The sequence below is a fragment of the Dermacentor albipictus genome, chromosome 4 (assembly GCF_038994185.2).
Source record: "Dermacentor albipictus isolate Rhodes 1998 colony chromosome 4, USDA_Dalb.pri_finalv2, whole genome shotgun sequence".
NCBI classification, from domain to species: Eukaryota; Metazoa; Arthropoda; class Arachnida; order Ixodida; family Ixodidae; genus Dermacentor; species Dermacentor albipictus.
This window is the reverse complement of record NC_091824.1, coordinates 7,950,386-7,965,684: the sequence shown is the minus strand read 5'-3', so window position 1 is coordinate 7,965,684 and position 15,299 is coordinate 7,950,386. Positions and strand designations below refer to the sequence as shown.

Here is a 15,299-nt window from a genome sequence, read left to right as displayed (position 1 = left end):
TACTAAGCCCAACGCTTTTTAATCTAGCCCCTATTGGACTACTCGAGGGCCTCTTAAGCAACGCTCGACTCTCTATCAACGCCAACGAGATCTCTATCTGGACGTCGGGGGTGACACGGTTTCAGCTTCGCGCTCTGCTTCAGAAGGCGGCCTCATCGAGATCATGCTGCCTTCGTAAGCAAGGTCTGGAGGTGACATTGGAAAAGTATGCAGTGATGCCTTTTACCCGGAAGTCAGTGTCTGCGTACGCCCTATCAATCAATGGACCAGGGATATCGTCCAGTAGAAGTGACAGGTTCTTGGGTGTTGTGATTGATTGAGACTTGTCCAGGACTCCTCACGTGAACCACGTAAAAAGTGACTGATAGCTATAGTCATCTGTTCAGGTTCCTTGCAAGAAAGAACTGGTGTGCGTCCATACAATCCATGTTGCAGCTGCACAGAGTGGTGTTTGTTGGGTTCCTCTGGAGGAGCCTACTCGTAATATCCAACACCTGCAAAACCCATTTGCGTGCAGTTCAGAGCATTCATGCCGAGGCTCTGAGGATATGCCTTGGATTACCGCGCAGTGCGTCAACGGCTGAAACTATTCCCATTACTCCAGATTATTCAATCCCGACGCACATCGATGTCGAGACAATGCTTGCACATGTCAGGCACATTGCCCGGACACCTTGCTAAAATCTCGCCGCTCTCACCTTGGAAAGCAAAGACCCCGCAAGTCATTTTACACAAGTGTCAGTGCATATCGTGCCTCAGTCACATCGGAGTAGGCGATGCCTCTGCCATGGTGTTTGTGCCGTCCTGAAGTACACCTCGGAATTCCAGGATTTCAGAAAAAGTCAGATTTACCACGGCTGGCTCCAATACAATGGAGCTTACTCCTGTTGTACGAGAAATGCAGTATTCACGTCACATCTATACTGACGGATCGACCACATTGACCAGTTCTGGGGGTGCCATGTTTTACCGACAAGAGGAGTAACATTGCGATTCAAGGCGTCACATGTCACGACGTTCACGGCGGCAAAACCCACGGCTCTTCGCAGTGCGCTTCAATTCACTGAAACAGAGAGTCCTGGTACAAGGGCCGCGTTTGCCGACTCGAGACCGGATTTACACAGCATGCACTGAGTTATCAGACGTGGAGCTTACGAACAGCTAACATACGAAATCATCAAACTTCATCACGACGTCGAACAGAAAGGACACAAAATTAGTTTCCAGTGGCTACCCGCAATTGCGGGATCAGTGGAAATTATCAAGCAGACACGATAGTCGCATCAAGAACAACACAGCGTTCCCATTGCTCTTTCCAGGACAGACGCTGCAAGGCACCTTCGTCACCTGGCCCGCAAACTCTCTTTAACAGAGTGGAGCACCCCCAAATATAAGGCGCACAAGGTTGTACGAACCACTACAACTCCGACCTCTGCCCGGGCTTCACGTGAAGACGTGGGGCATCGCTTCGATACCGGCAACGGATTTCACGAAAGCGTACACTGCCTGATACACTCCTTTGATAGGAATCACCAACAGTGCTGCATGTGATGTCTGCGGCGTGGAAGAGATCATGGGAAATTTATTCTGCCATTCATCGAATTCAGTCGGAAATACGAACATTGTGACGATTGGACGATCGGTCGTTGTATGTGCAGGTGCTTCTGAAAGACCGTCCCCATCGCTCGTCGGCCCACAAAGCTATGAAGGCACTGTTGTCTTTCTTGAGGATGACTGGCCTATGTGAACGTATTTGACTCGCTCAGGCCCTCCGAGTGCGTGAGCGAGCTCATCGCGGCTTACTTACTTCTCCACTCCCTCTCTCTTCTTGTCTTTCTATTCCCTCTTTCCCGTCCCCCAGAGAAGGGTAGCCAACCAGGCTCATTTCTGGTTGGCATGCCTGCCTTCTCTCTTTATTTACTCCTCCTCCTTCCTGTGGCAATGCGGTTTGGCTACTGGCCGTCTCGTTCAAAATAAATTAATAAGTTGGCGCACCGCCAAATGTAAAGATGGATCATACGCGGAAATCGAGCTCGATGCGCCCCAGCCGCAAAAGCTGCCGCCGTCGACCGGGAGGTTTCGATCCCGCTCACGGGAGGCGCCACTAGTCGGCGCTGCTTTCCTCTTTCTCAGCGCCCCCTCCTTTTCTTGTTTTGTTTCCTCCGCCCGCGTTCGTTTTGCCATTCGCCCGCCTCCGGAGGCAGAAAAAGGAAGAATGGTTGGCGCATCAAGCACGTGCGGCGCTGTTTGTGGCCCCTGCCGGCAGGAGGAGGCAGTGGCGGAGGCCGCGCTCTCTGATTGGGCCCCCTTCGCACACCCACGCCTCCTCGCCGAAAAAGAGAGGCAGCGATGTCGCTCGCCGACATAATCAAGTATTGAGTTATATTGTTATCGCAAGGCACGGTGGGCCGCCCCCCACTCAGCCGGTGTGCGCGGCTTGCGGATCGCGCGCCCCTCGTCTCGCCGCCACCGGAAGGGACGCCGGCAATGAGCGGCGCTCAGCGCTCACGTGGACGGCGCGCGCCGGCGGCGACGCCGCGCCCAGGACGACGTCTCTCGTGAAGCCCGTCGCAACAGGGTGAGCCACATACCACGCGACCAGTGCTCTCACGGAGTTTCTCCCACGGACGGCCCTTGAAGCGAGTCTATTAAACAGTACGCTGCTGTTTGGAACGAATACATTCAGATATTACCCAATGTAGCGCCACCTTCCATGAATGCAATTCTATGGCCCGTCATTGACCTCGCACACCTCGAGGTTACGTTAGTGTTACGTGAGTTGGAAGTGCAACGAACTGTGGATTCCGATTCCGCTCAACCTACGCTTCGACTGCCACCGTATCGCTCAACAAATCTGCCGCGACGAGCAGTATGGAGCAGAACAGAAAGGCGTTCCATACCTCGACAGATGGCCGCTTCAAATGAGCAGCGCTGGTAGGATCGAAAACAATTGTTATGGTAATCCAGCTTCTAGAAAGAAAGACTGCGCGAATGTGAAACGTGCATTGTGCAATATTCTTTCTTCCACTGCTCACTTCAAACTGATATACACACTGATAAAAAAAATAACCCTCTGCATCGGTGAGCTTTGTCAACGTAGTTCACCAAATCACGTGATTGATAGCGGTGTGCGACTGGCAGAATTTTTAACAGTTTTTTTAATGTTTTTTCGCGTCGCTTCAGCGCCGGCATGTAAGTAGCTCCCAGCTCACGCTCCGTCCCGCTGATGAAGACTGCGTCCGAACGCTGAGCATATCCACTGTGCTCGCAAACGATGCAAGAGCAGACGTACGCCTTCCTCGTTGCAGCTATCGCGAACTCTCGGTTCTCTGTGCGAAGTGACCCAATTTCTCGCCACTCACCTGCTCTCGCGGACTTTTATTGCAGTAAGGCGCTTCGTTTGCTGGCTCTGACAAAACGTTTCGTGTTCCAGCACCAAGCGGCTTACATTTTTTCTGGCCGCTCTGTTCAGTTACTCCCGAATGTAGCAGACATCTTGCGCAGTGAGCGTCTGCTGCATGGTGTGCCTTGTACTGGACTTACTGCTGGTGCCTCTCGTGTCGGTCTCGAACTTATCCGTTTTCTTCTACATTGAACATCGCCGTTCCCGCTAAACTAGCATGTTTCCGCGTCTTCGTGTCTGTAAATAGCGGTAATCATTCATCCCTTGTAGTTCTTACTCTACCACTAATTACTTAATGGTTCAAGTGCCGAGTGAAATTTCTGCACGTCTAGCTTTTCTGTCTTGATGAGTTGGGCCTGGAAAACTGCCACTCTATGCAGATGTGTTCACATTTGACTAAAAAAAAAAAACTTTCTATGGGATGGGACAGTCTAATTGTGGACACGTGGTGGAAGGACGAGCACAACAGTTTGCTCTGTCGTGACATAGCTTCGCCATGCCTTTGTTGTTGGGCTTGCGAATGCTAGGTATCCACTTTGATTCCAAGCTATAGTTACGATATATTTATATGTACCGAAACGTTTTCGTGCGCCCGTATGTAGTCCAAATTTTAATGGGAGTCGAGCATATGTCACGTCGGCGTCCGGCTTAAAACGCCAGTGGAGAAGTGTAACCCTTGCGGCAGCGTTGTACCGTACACATTACCATAGAGGCTATATATTGTGAATTTTTGCAAGCAACACTCGTCTATGCGTTAGCTTTGAGCACACGTTCGCTTCAGAAAGTAGCCCTCGTCGTCTCACACCAGCCGATCGTTTGAAAGGGGGTTTACACAACAGATGACCTGCAATGATGACGTCGCAGGATTAGCCTACACTAACAAATGTATTCTGTCTGATAAAGCTAAACTTGCCATAACGAAGGCACTGTTCTATTCATACCTAGCCTGTTGCCGCCTATAGTATGGGGAATCATTACAACTTCTCGAAACTTAGCTAAGCTTTATTTATTAGAGAGAAAAATACACATAAGCATTCACGATGTTCCCTATGAGTCAGCTCCACTTTTCGTCAAGTACAATATAATGAGAGTTCATAATTTCCGCTCATATCGCTTAGTTTCTTCCTATAAGGACGAACCGAAAAAGAAGAGAGAGTTATTGGCTAACTTTGCTGATATCAAGACAGCAGCAGCTACATACGAAACGCGTAAAACGGATGATTATAGCATATTCAATTCTGTAACATGGACTATCGATTGCTAAATATGAAACAAACGCTCCCGGGTTTACTAAACTGTTGTGCTCCAAAGGAGATATGTTCAAGAACAACTAGCAAAGAAAAAAATACATACGTTCCTTTTTTATGCAACACTACTGTGAATATGAAAGCATATTGTAACGACGTGGGATCGACGAGTATGCGTAGCAGCACCGCCAAGAAACGCACTTTATCAGTCGTCCAAGGGAACAACAACAACGTCTTCTTCGTTTCCCCCGCTTCACCTAAAAACCCGCGCTATTTCAGCATCGTCCCCCCTGGCGCATACCCGCTGAATTATAGTTCTGCCAAATATAGTTGTGTCAATATGTTATTCGGCCTTATCGAGCTTTCTGTATATTTTGTTACTTATTTAATTTCTTTTAGATACGCGAAGTGTTGTGCTGCATGCCATTTTATGTGTTTAACGAGAAGAGAGGGGGTTAACCGAGGGTCCCGATTTTTATTAGCCATATCATGAGAAGCCAACAAACACTGACACCAAGGACAACATAGGGGAAATTACTTGGGCTTAATAAATGACATAAAAAAACGATAAATTAATGGAAATTAAAGTGGAAGGAAAAACAACTTGCCGCAAGTGGGAACCGAACCCACAACCTTCGCAATTTGTAAGATAAATATACTTCTATTTTGGGAGGCAGGATTCAGCCAAGCTTGTTTCTTTCACTTTTTCTGCTGGCCTCTCCCATCATATTACGCTGGAAATAAAGCTGCTCTTACTGTCTGAGCGCTTTCTCACTTTAGTCATAATCACGTGGTTGACATGCGAATCGCCTTATCTATTTGTTTCGTATGTTGTAACCAAAATATTTGGACCCGTCGTGGCTGGTATTCCAGGAAGTCTGAATTTAGCTCAAGAGAGGTGGATAATACGTACATACTTTAAAACACATTTTATTTTTAAGAATTTTCAAAATCAAAACGGGCCGGCATGCTGTGTAATTTCCGTAAAGTGATCTAATGGGTGACAGCCATACTTGTTTTGTATGTCTGCACTTTACGCGGCAAGACATGCCGCCGGGAAAAGTGACAGTTTCACTTGCGTGTCAAGTGCCGCCAGGATGATGGCATGCAGTGAGCGCTTCCTGTGTGTGGCGTCCTTCGCTCACTGCGACCATGTTGCACTTTGTACGCTCCCCCATCTTGGCACACGCAATGCGCAAGAGCGAAGCAATAACAAGTGACAGCAATCTTGCCTGAATTCGTCCTGCGCATTCAGGCACACGCCTTCGCCGCGCGTGCGTAGTGATTAATGATAAAATGAACCTACGAAATCCTCTTACGCTTGAATTTTCAGTAATATGCCAATCCTTATGCTGGACATATTTATTAGCGAAAGTGGCTGGCGGATGGCAAATGCTTCGGGAATTTTTCTACAGAGCAACATCGCAACGCAAAATGCGCAGTGTATACCGATGCTTTGCTCTCCATTGACGTGGCAAATAACGCCATTCTTTTAAGCAGCACACTTGTGCTGGGAGCGAATGCACGAAGCTTTTCTTCGTAAGCGCTCTTTGCCATTGGTCGACGGTATTCGCTAATATATCTTGCCTTAGGGTTAGTTGAAGTTTTCTTTGACGAACAATTCTAACAGAAAAGGTTTTGTCAATACGGGCTTAAGTGGTCTGCCGTTTTCCATCCCTCTTTAAAAACCAATTCGCTCAAGTGATGGCCTGACAACATATACTTGACTGACTTGATCTGACATGACTTGACATGACTTGACCAAACATTCCATGAACCGTTGTAGCTGTATTGCGAAGCGATAATGCCATTTTACCAAAGGTTTGTAAATAGCCCTGGATTGTGAATCCAGTGTTACTGATAATTATGTACGCATGACGTGCGGACTTTGTACAACTTCAACCGTCCCGCACTACCACCGTGGCTTTCGCAGACCCGCATTTCACATTTATGCAGCGTCGACTTTCAAGAAGACGGCAATATTATGATTTATAATATTACTTCAGGTAGTAGAACATTTTAATTGGGTGCAGTTTTTGATACACGTTCATCGTTGTAAAATATGTTCTTCTTCAGGTTTTCGCACATGTTCTTCGCTGTGGATACGCCGCTTATTTAGCGCTCAGTTTATTGCGGCTTCAGATCGCAGCCATATATACGCACCGAGTCGTCGAAAAATTTAAATTTTGATCTGATTACTCGAGGTAGATGGAATTCATAACTACAAGAAGACTAACTACTCGTACCGTGACCATGCCGGGGTTGGCATACCAAGTGCTGCCTACATTTCTCGATTTTTAGACTTGTTTTATTATTTATTTACAACATACAGCAGACTGCAGACCTCATTGTGGTCCTTGCGGGATGGGCAGACATAATTAACTACAAGACACGCCATATGAAAATACAAAGATGCATAGATACATTAATATATATACAGAAAAAATCTAAGCTTGACTATGATATATTGCTCACAAACCAATTCGTGCGGAGATCAAAACACAAAGCCTCAATCAATCCGTTCTTCCCGGTTGGTCATGGAAAGCAGAAGAGGGAGCAAACGGAGCGATGTAAACTAGATAAATGCAAAAGCTTAGTCACAATAGGCAACTAAGCGTTGCGCACCAAGGGCAAGGGTGTTTGAGAGACCAGGACCTGCCGTGGTCATTCGATAGCAAAAAAGAACAAATTTAGGCACACTCCTTAGTGCAACGGAAATACTAAGCTGAAAATAAGGTACATATTCAAAAAAGACAGTTACAAGTTGTACGGCGTGGCCAAAGAAAACCATTCGGAAGTAGTCCGCGGAAATAACGGCAACTTATAGCTGTCTGTCCTAGCATAGATATGTGTTAGTGTATCAGGACGATGGTATCGCGTATTCCTTGTGGAAAGAGGGCCTACATATAGTCAAGGGTACAGAGCCAATTTGTAGTTAATTGGATTACATAAAAAAATTTAGCTGGTATTTCTTTGCTCAAGCGAAGCAATGTTGTTGGCCGAACTTTTGAATTCGGAATAAATAAAACGAACACACTTTCTCTGTATTCTGTCCAGTATGTTAATATTGACTTTTGTATAGGGATCCGATGCGACGCAAGCATATTCAAGTTTTGGCCGGATATAGGCTAGGTAAGTGAGCAACTTAACGTTTGAGGGGAATTTCTAAGTTTGTATCGCAGTTAAGTTAGCCTGCGGCAGGCAGAAGAACATATGTGTCAGTGTGACGATTCCATAAAATATTGTTAGCGAAAGTTACGCCAAGGTGTTTGTAAATCTCAACTTGCTTTAATGCAATAGATTCTGTGAACCATGTGAACTCACACGTGCCTTGTTGTGGAAATTTGACCATCTTTCTTACATAGTCAAGTTATTGATATTATTAGGTGCTCTGTTCCGCGGAGGTGTTGTGAATTGTGTTTTTGTCACGTAGTAGAGTGCAACGATATTCCTGTGCGCCGGAGAGCCTGGAGCACGAATGAGTGTCGAGAGGTTGTGTTATGCGCATGCGTCAGCCGGCCGCTTACTTGGAGTGATACTTCACGAAACTGAGCAAAACATTTTGCGAATAATATTGCAAACATAATGACAGCTATCGTGTAACTGCTCCTCATCATGGCCAAAACTGCACCTTTACAACTGCGCTTGTATGTATCACACATGTCTGAGCACGAGCTCTTTAGGGTAACATTATAAGGATCATAGCTCAAAACGTCATGTGCGGCAAAACTAACGTTAGTCTAATCATGCGAAAATTAGTCTTTAAAACAAGTTCTACTCAGAAGCAGGACATTTGTTGTCCGCCGAGCTTCAGTAGCGAAGGAGGCGCAGTGCAATGTTTCGTGCCTTGCGTACCTGTGCCTTTTCTTTTTTTCTCAGCTGCCGAGTTTCTCAGCTGCCGCCGAGTTGTTGTACTGGCCGAGCTTCAGTAGCGAAGGAGGCGCAGTGCAATGTTTCGTGCCTTGCGTACCTGTGCCTTTTCGTTTTTTCTCAGCTGCATATACTAAAATTTATTGCCACTATTTTAATGCCGCCAGCATTATATTGAAATTGATTCGTGGTGATCATTTGTGAGTGAGTCGAGATTTTTTTATGGCTTCTTTTACTAACCCTAATTATACACTTTCATTGGCGTTTATTTACTCAGTAACTTTCCAACAGTCTAAAAAAGGACTTGGGGGAATTATTTCGCCCTTATTAGCCTATACCTAGAAAACTGTTCCCTTTTTGGTGGATGGCTAAAGATTTCTATAAATGCCGCAGTGCATTAGTGTCCTATGCCGAACCGAATATTATTGCGAGAACGCCCTATCTGAACAGCATCAACAGGGAAAAAAGAGAAAAGAGTTAAAAGTTTATGCGTGAGGCGTAATTATATCTTTCATAATCCCACATGTGCTAATGCAGCTTAACATGTACTCTAACTAAAGGCTGCTCTAATTGTGCAATTTTCCAATCGAATACGAATGTTCGGGAAAAAGCTCTTGTACAAACGCATGCGGAATGTTCTTTAATTCTAAACCAAGTAAATATTGGCGTTCACTTCATCTGGTAAAACATATAATGCCGTACATCATTGCACCTGCTGTCAAATGCGCGCCTTATAAATAATAAATAACGCAGTGCAGTTATCAGGTGCACCGTCGCAAAGGGAGTATAATGCAACAGTTTAACAGCATGTAATGAGAAGCACGTAACGTTTTGTGCTCGTTGAAGGAGCGAAATATATTGCTACGGCACTGCACGCTGGTGTAAACAAACACAATTCCAATAATTTTGGTGAAATAAAAAATTGGTTGCCTTGGCTTAAATGAGGCACTAATTTGGCTGGCCTCTTCGAGATGAGGCATTCTTATTGAACGGCTGAACATTATTTGACGGGGAATGGCTGCGTCATCAGCTTTCTGAAGAACTGGTGCACCTGTGCAACCGCCGCTGTACTGCAATGCTACCGTTGTCGCCACTTGCCTGTCCCTTGAACTCAATGAGTGTTGTGAAACCGTGTACGAACGGACACGAGCAATGCACAACATCCAAGTGCAAATTCTTTACACAATCGAATAGAATCAACCATTCGATTTCTATTCAAAATATCGAACACTAACGCGGCCATGCCGCCTACACTCTCGATAAGGGTAAAATGCAAGTGCTCCTGCCACAGTTTTTAAAGTGTACAGCAAACTCTTTGTTGCCTACCGCAGTTTTTAAGTTTTTTGTTATTAAACGTAACGTGGGTCATCACCATCAGTAACAGCATGTTAGTGTCCACTGCAGGAGGAAGGCCTTCCGAGCGATCTTCTTGTCTCGCTCATGCGTTATGCCTGCGAATTTCGTGATTTCATCACACTTCCTATTTCGCTGCCGTCCTTCACTGCACTTTCCCTGTCTGGGAACCCACTCTGTAACTCTGTCATCGGCGGTCTGCCATACCCGTTGCATGGTCTGCCAAGCTACATTTCTTATTCTTAATGCGAACTGGAATTTCAATGACACCCATTTGTTCTCTAATCCACGCCGCAGTTTAATTTTACGCCTGAAATATTTCGTTCAATCGCTCGTTGAGCCGTTCCTAACTTCTTCCCACACTTCTTTGTCAATCTACTGAGTATTTCGTGCCATTTACTAGTTGAAGACATGTGAATGGCTAAAGAGATGGAGAAAAAAGCTACTGTATTGCGGCTTGACAAAGGTCCTAACTACCAAAAGTACATCAGGCAGTGGCATACAGAGTGATAGTCGACTCGTTAAATATATAGGAAATCGTACTTTCAGCTAAAACATAACAGAGTGAAATTGAAAACTCAACATAAAACAGAAACAGTAGTTTGTACTGCAGGAGGAAATCGCAATTTTTTTCTTGGAGTTTTTATAAGAGAGATTTTGCGTACAAAAATCATTTAAACTATTATTATTTATAGCAGAAGGAAGAGCACATTTCAATGCTTGCATCCCATAATTTGTGCACATATATGAGACATACCAGCGTTCGTGGTTTGGTAGTGGGCTGGATTCCTCTGCAAGTTCGCATTTTCAGATAATTCGGTGCTAAATGCGCCACTTTTACGGGCAGAGAATACGTATTCGGGCAAAAGGAGCAGCTACTTTCCTAAAGCGCCAATTCGAGTATAACGATACGGGAGGAGTTACAAACCGGTACCATTACAATTGCACCTAACGCTCCCGTTTGCGAAGTTATCAATTTGTTCATATTTGTCAACGTGGTAGCTCCCCAGACCAAGTGGCAGTATCGTATGTGCGATTCAGACAGATACCCTGTGTCCCAGCTACGTTTAAGCCGAGCAGTTCAAAGAAAACGTATTTACGAAACACGGAGCACACTTGTAAAACCTACAATGTTGGGCCGCCGACTCAACACCGTAGATATTAAGATTGCATCTTGCACAGCTTTATTTAGTCAATTTTTCGTTCAACAGTTTCACTAACTTTATATGGGACACCCTATACATCAGCTACTTAGTTAACTGAGGCAATCTGTTCTGAACTGTTGTTAGGATACCTAACGTCTGGTATAGCTTGCCAGCCAAGTTTTTTCTGTGTGCATCCATAAATTCGTTAAACGTTATTCTAAGCGATTTACCTTAACTAGCTATATTAATAACATAACTTCATAAAGTAAAAGTCTAAGTAACTGTACACGGGACATTCCCCGCTCTGTATAAGACCGCTTTTGTTTTGACTGTGTTTATCAAAACAGCGTTCTTCAAAGACCACGCTTGACATTCCCGTAACACTGCGTTCGCTTTGCCTATCAAGCTGCCCACGTCAGTTCCTCAAGAAAAACAGGTTGCGTTATGTCCATAAATGACGTATTCGACTTTCTATTTGTGCCTAATCACTAACACCAATAGTAAAAAACAATGGCCCCATTTAAAATGCTTCCTTAAGGTACGCCATGTCTAGGGTGCTCATAATCGGATTTTCAATTACCTATTGCAACATATTGAAAGCGGTCGCTGATACGGCTGGTGATGAGTTAAGTGCCGCACTTCTTGCTGAATATGTGGAAATCGTTTTATTTTATGTGACGATTTATCTTGTCGAAGGCCGTCGAGAAATCTAGGTGAATTTATATTATAGACGTCTTATTTTTCGCACCCTCCAAATTTCTGGCCCTTTTACTGTAGTATGCTGGTATGATGCAATGATTGCGTACATTTCTCTTCAAAGATAGCGGTCGGTCATGACTCTGTAACGACCGCCGTAGTGGGCTCTGAGCCATTTTTAATTATTCTGTGTGTTTCTGTCAGTGAGAATGCCCTGTAACTGATTGGCCTAGATAAACGTGCTCTTGAACAGATTCTAGGGGCTGACGGCCAGTAATTAATTTTCGTTCGCTTGCTGCGCGATAAAAATAACTTCCTATTCTTCACTATAATCTTCCACACTTCCACTTTTTTGGCTGAGGTCTCCAATCTGATGCAAGTCCTCTCTAGCGTTGCTGAACAAAACAATGTTATCTTCGGACCGCGGGTTGCCGATATATTCGCCGTTAATTTTACTCTCAGTATTAGCGAGTCCTTCCCTCTCGAATACCTTGAAAACTTCTTTTTTAAGCAAGCAGCGGGTAACATAGAATTAATTTTCTCTGCTTGCCTGCCGCCTTTTCCCCCCCAGTATTCTGGCGTGTTTTCTTTTTTTTTGAGAATTAAGGTTGCTGTGCATTCTTCATACCTATTTGCTAACATATTCGCGTATGCTTTCTGTACTCCCTGTCTGCGCGATTCGTCTATGACGGCCTGTATCTCTGCTAAACCAAACAACTCCCCGTAACTTACGAAAGCCTTATGAAGAGGTTGGTTGTACACCACATATATCTCAGTTACCTGACGTATGACATGAATGGCATCCAGTGGTACGTGGCAATTAGTTGCTAATTAGCTAAAATCTGTTCATTAACGTTTAAACTTTGTTCTAGCGGGTTTGTCGTGAGTCTCAAATTGAAGCAAGCTCTCCGTACAAGCCGTATCAACTTTCGGATATAAAGATTACCCGCGCAAGTACGGCGCGATGAATGTCGGCTATCAGGGGGCGCGCGCGAATCGTGAAACCGGGAGGCTGCAGCGTGCCGCGCAACCTCGAGGAGGCCCCGACGCCCAGAAGCGGGCAACCGGAGCTCTGCAGCTCCGTGCACTTCGCTCTCGCTACATTGCAAAAATACAAAATTTGTTACATAAAGCTGTTGAACTTCAATAAAAAAAAATTATGGGGTTTTACGTGCCAAAACCACTTTCCGATTATGAGGCACGCCGTAGTGGGGGACTCCGGAAATTTCGACCACCTGGGGTTCTTAACGTGCAGCTAAATCTAAGTACACGGGTATTTTCGCCCCCATCTAATTGCGGCCGCCGCGGCCGGGATTCGATCCCGCGACCTCGTGCTCAGCAGCGTAACACCATAACCACTGAGCAACCACGGCGGGTTGCATTTCACTTCATGTAGCCTTTTATAGACTCGGTTCGTCTATAATTTTTTTGACGGTGACTTCAAAATCCTTAGGACTACTGCCCACTTCTTCAAGTGCCTTGTGCCTGGATGCATTTTCCTATGCATATTGCTGAAGCCAATATATGCAAATGCGTAACTTTCTTACCAAGGCATTTGTGTAAGATATGCAGATATAAACTCATTATCTACGTAGCATCTATGCGTCTGTAGTAGTCGCGCCCGCTCCACATCGTCACAAACACTGGATACTGCATTTTACGGAGAATGGGGCGTCAGATATTCAGTTACCAATTGTCATCTCGACTACACAAAGCTGTCGTTTTCCACTTTTTCTCAACTTCCTTTATCAGACATTCCAAACTTCCTTGTTAACTTTACCGAAGATCGGCTGCGGCGCTGCCCTCCCTATGTTATATTCCCTGAACCCACTCACTAACGACACATCTATTAATTGTGCAGAGCACCGTCTGATGAAATTTTGCATCGTGCGCTTTCGATGTATTTTACACTTATGCTGCAGTGGCATTCTCTGTGCCTTGTGAGTATCAATGCTTAACAGCGCGACTTCTCGAACGAGGACACAACCGAAGAACAGACTGCGGGACAAGCGCTGTACTTGGGTGGTATACGCGTTCGTCGGTCTCGTTCTCGTTCAAAAAAAAAAGTGTCGCTGCATACCGCGTCCGTATTAAACAGTGTGTGCATTAGTTTACACTGTGATTTCTTGCCTCTGCTTTACTACGTCTCGCCGGTCGTGCGAACTGTTGCACATTTCACCTCGGTTGACATTCGATCTCGCTGGGCATTGAGGCTCTTAATCTTTGAGCACTAAAGAAGACTATATTAAAGTGCATTGTCGCATTATTCGTGTTTTCTTGTCTCCTTTATCAACATGTGCTGATAGAAAACAAACGTGATAATTTTATGTGAAGCATTCTTCGGTTCATCCGAGGCATTTTGCCACACGAAAAGGTTCCTGTCTTGTCTAGTTTAAGGCGTCCTCAAGGAAAACAAAATTGGAGTCTCCGAAGGTAAGACGCAAGCTCTCACCCTCTGCACAGCACCTTGGTGTCCTAAGACCGTTAGGCCATCACCGCACGCATGGCTCGCTTGCATTTCCCACAAACTCTACGACCACTACGCAACCCGGTTACTGAAGCGGCAACTGTTTGCGCCTCGTGTCTACATATCAACTCGGAGGGATGACATAAAAAACATTACTGAGTCGTCTTGTTCCATCAACTTCTATGTTGACTCCTCTTTGACCCACACGTGTATCGACTGTATCCACGTTTTTTGCATCCCTCGCTGCCATTCCGGCAACATCAAACTTCAGTGAACTAGGGCGGCTTCTTGGGCTAGTTGGCAATTCATGACAAGAGCGACAGCGCGAAGGACTGCGAGACACCCCCTGTGACTGCCTTTCATATTCTGCGCGTGCCCCCTCTTGTACATGATGAGGCAACGCAATAAAATATTGTTGGAAGTCAGCGCAGTGAATGTCGTCTCTCGCAGACCTTGTCGTTCGCGCTGTACGTCATTTTATCATGAATTACCTACTACCCAAATAAGCTCCCTAGTTGACTTCATTTCTACTACAATGGGCCCTTTCTCTTCGTCTTCTTCCTGTTCCTCAGCAAGTCCCAGTGATTTGGTCATTTTTATTGCTCTTGCCGTGTGCCGAGCTCGCTCATTCGCTTATACTGCATCCGAGTCCAGATCCTGCCTCCAGATGTGGCAGCCTTGTTTAATGGGTTCAGACCCACTTGTGGGCATAGCTTGAAGATCTGCAACATTTTGCGCTCGGAATGGCAACGTCCGGCCCGCTTCTACCGTGACGTCCTGTTTCTTCAACTTCACAATTCGGACAGACCGTCTACGGCAAAGAAAAAGGGGTGTGAATTGTCTGCTGTCGTCGACAGAACTGCGGAATTTCTCTGGCGTCATGCGCCTCTACAACTACGTGCGATCACCCCGAAGAAGCCACAACCGCTGAGGAACAATGTGTACCGTGTTGGAAATGTGACCCTTCCAGAAAGGGTGCAGCATGTGTTAGCCCTTGGGCCAAGGTTCGCTGTGAAATCTCGAAAGTAGTCACATGAGCTTCCCACTCTTGTCAGGCAAATTGCAGGACCCCCGGATACCGAATCTCAAAGGTGTGTTGCAAGAAGTGGGGATGTTTT

At 45.5% G+C, this 15,299-nt stretch overlaps 1 protein-coding gene across 6 annotated transcripts in view; it reads left to right on the top strand.

Annotated features, from left to right (window-relative positions):
* The window catches only part of nab (NGFI-A-binding protein homolog), a 1,159,032-nt gene that overhangs the window by 157,425 nt on the left and 986,308 nt on the right, over positions 1–15,299 (top strand). For 3 of the 6 annotated variants that reach the window (XM_070536822.1, XM_070536821.1, XM_070536816.1), the window contains exon 1: positions 2,370–2,578. The exons of 2 other annotated variants lie outside the window; for them this stretch is intronic. The gene's annotated coding sequence lies outside the window, so the exon portion shown is untranslated. Of the gene's footprint in view, positions 1–2,369; positions 2,579–7,764; positions 7,783–15,299 lie in introns of those variants that run through there. One more of the 6 variants, XM_070536820.1, reaches the window with a different exon arrangement.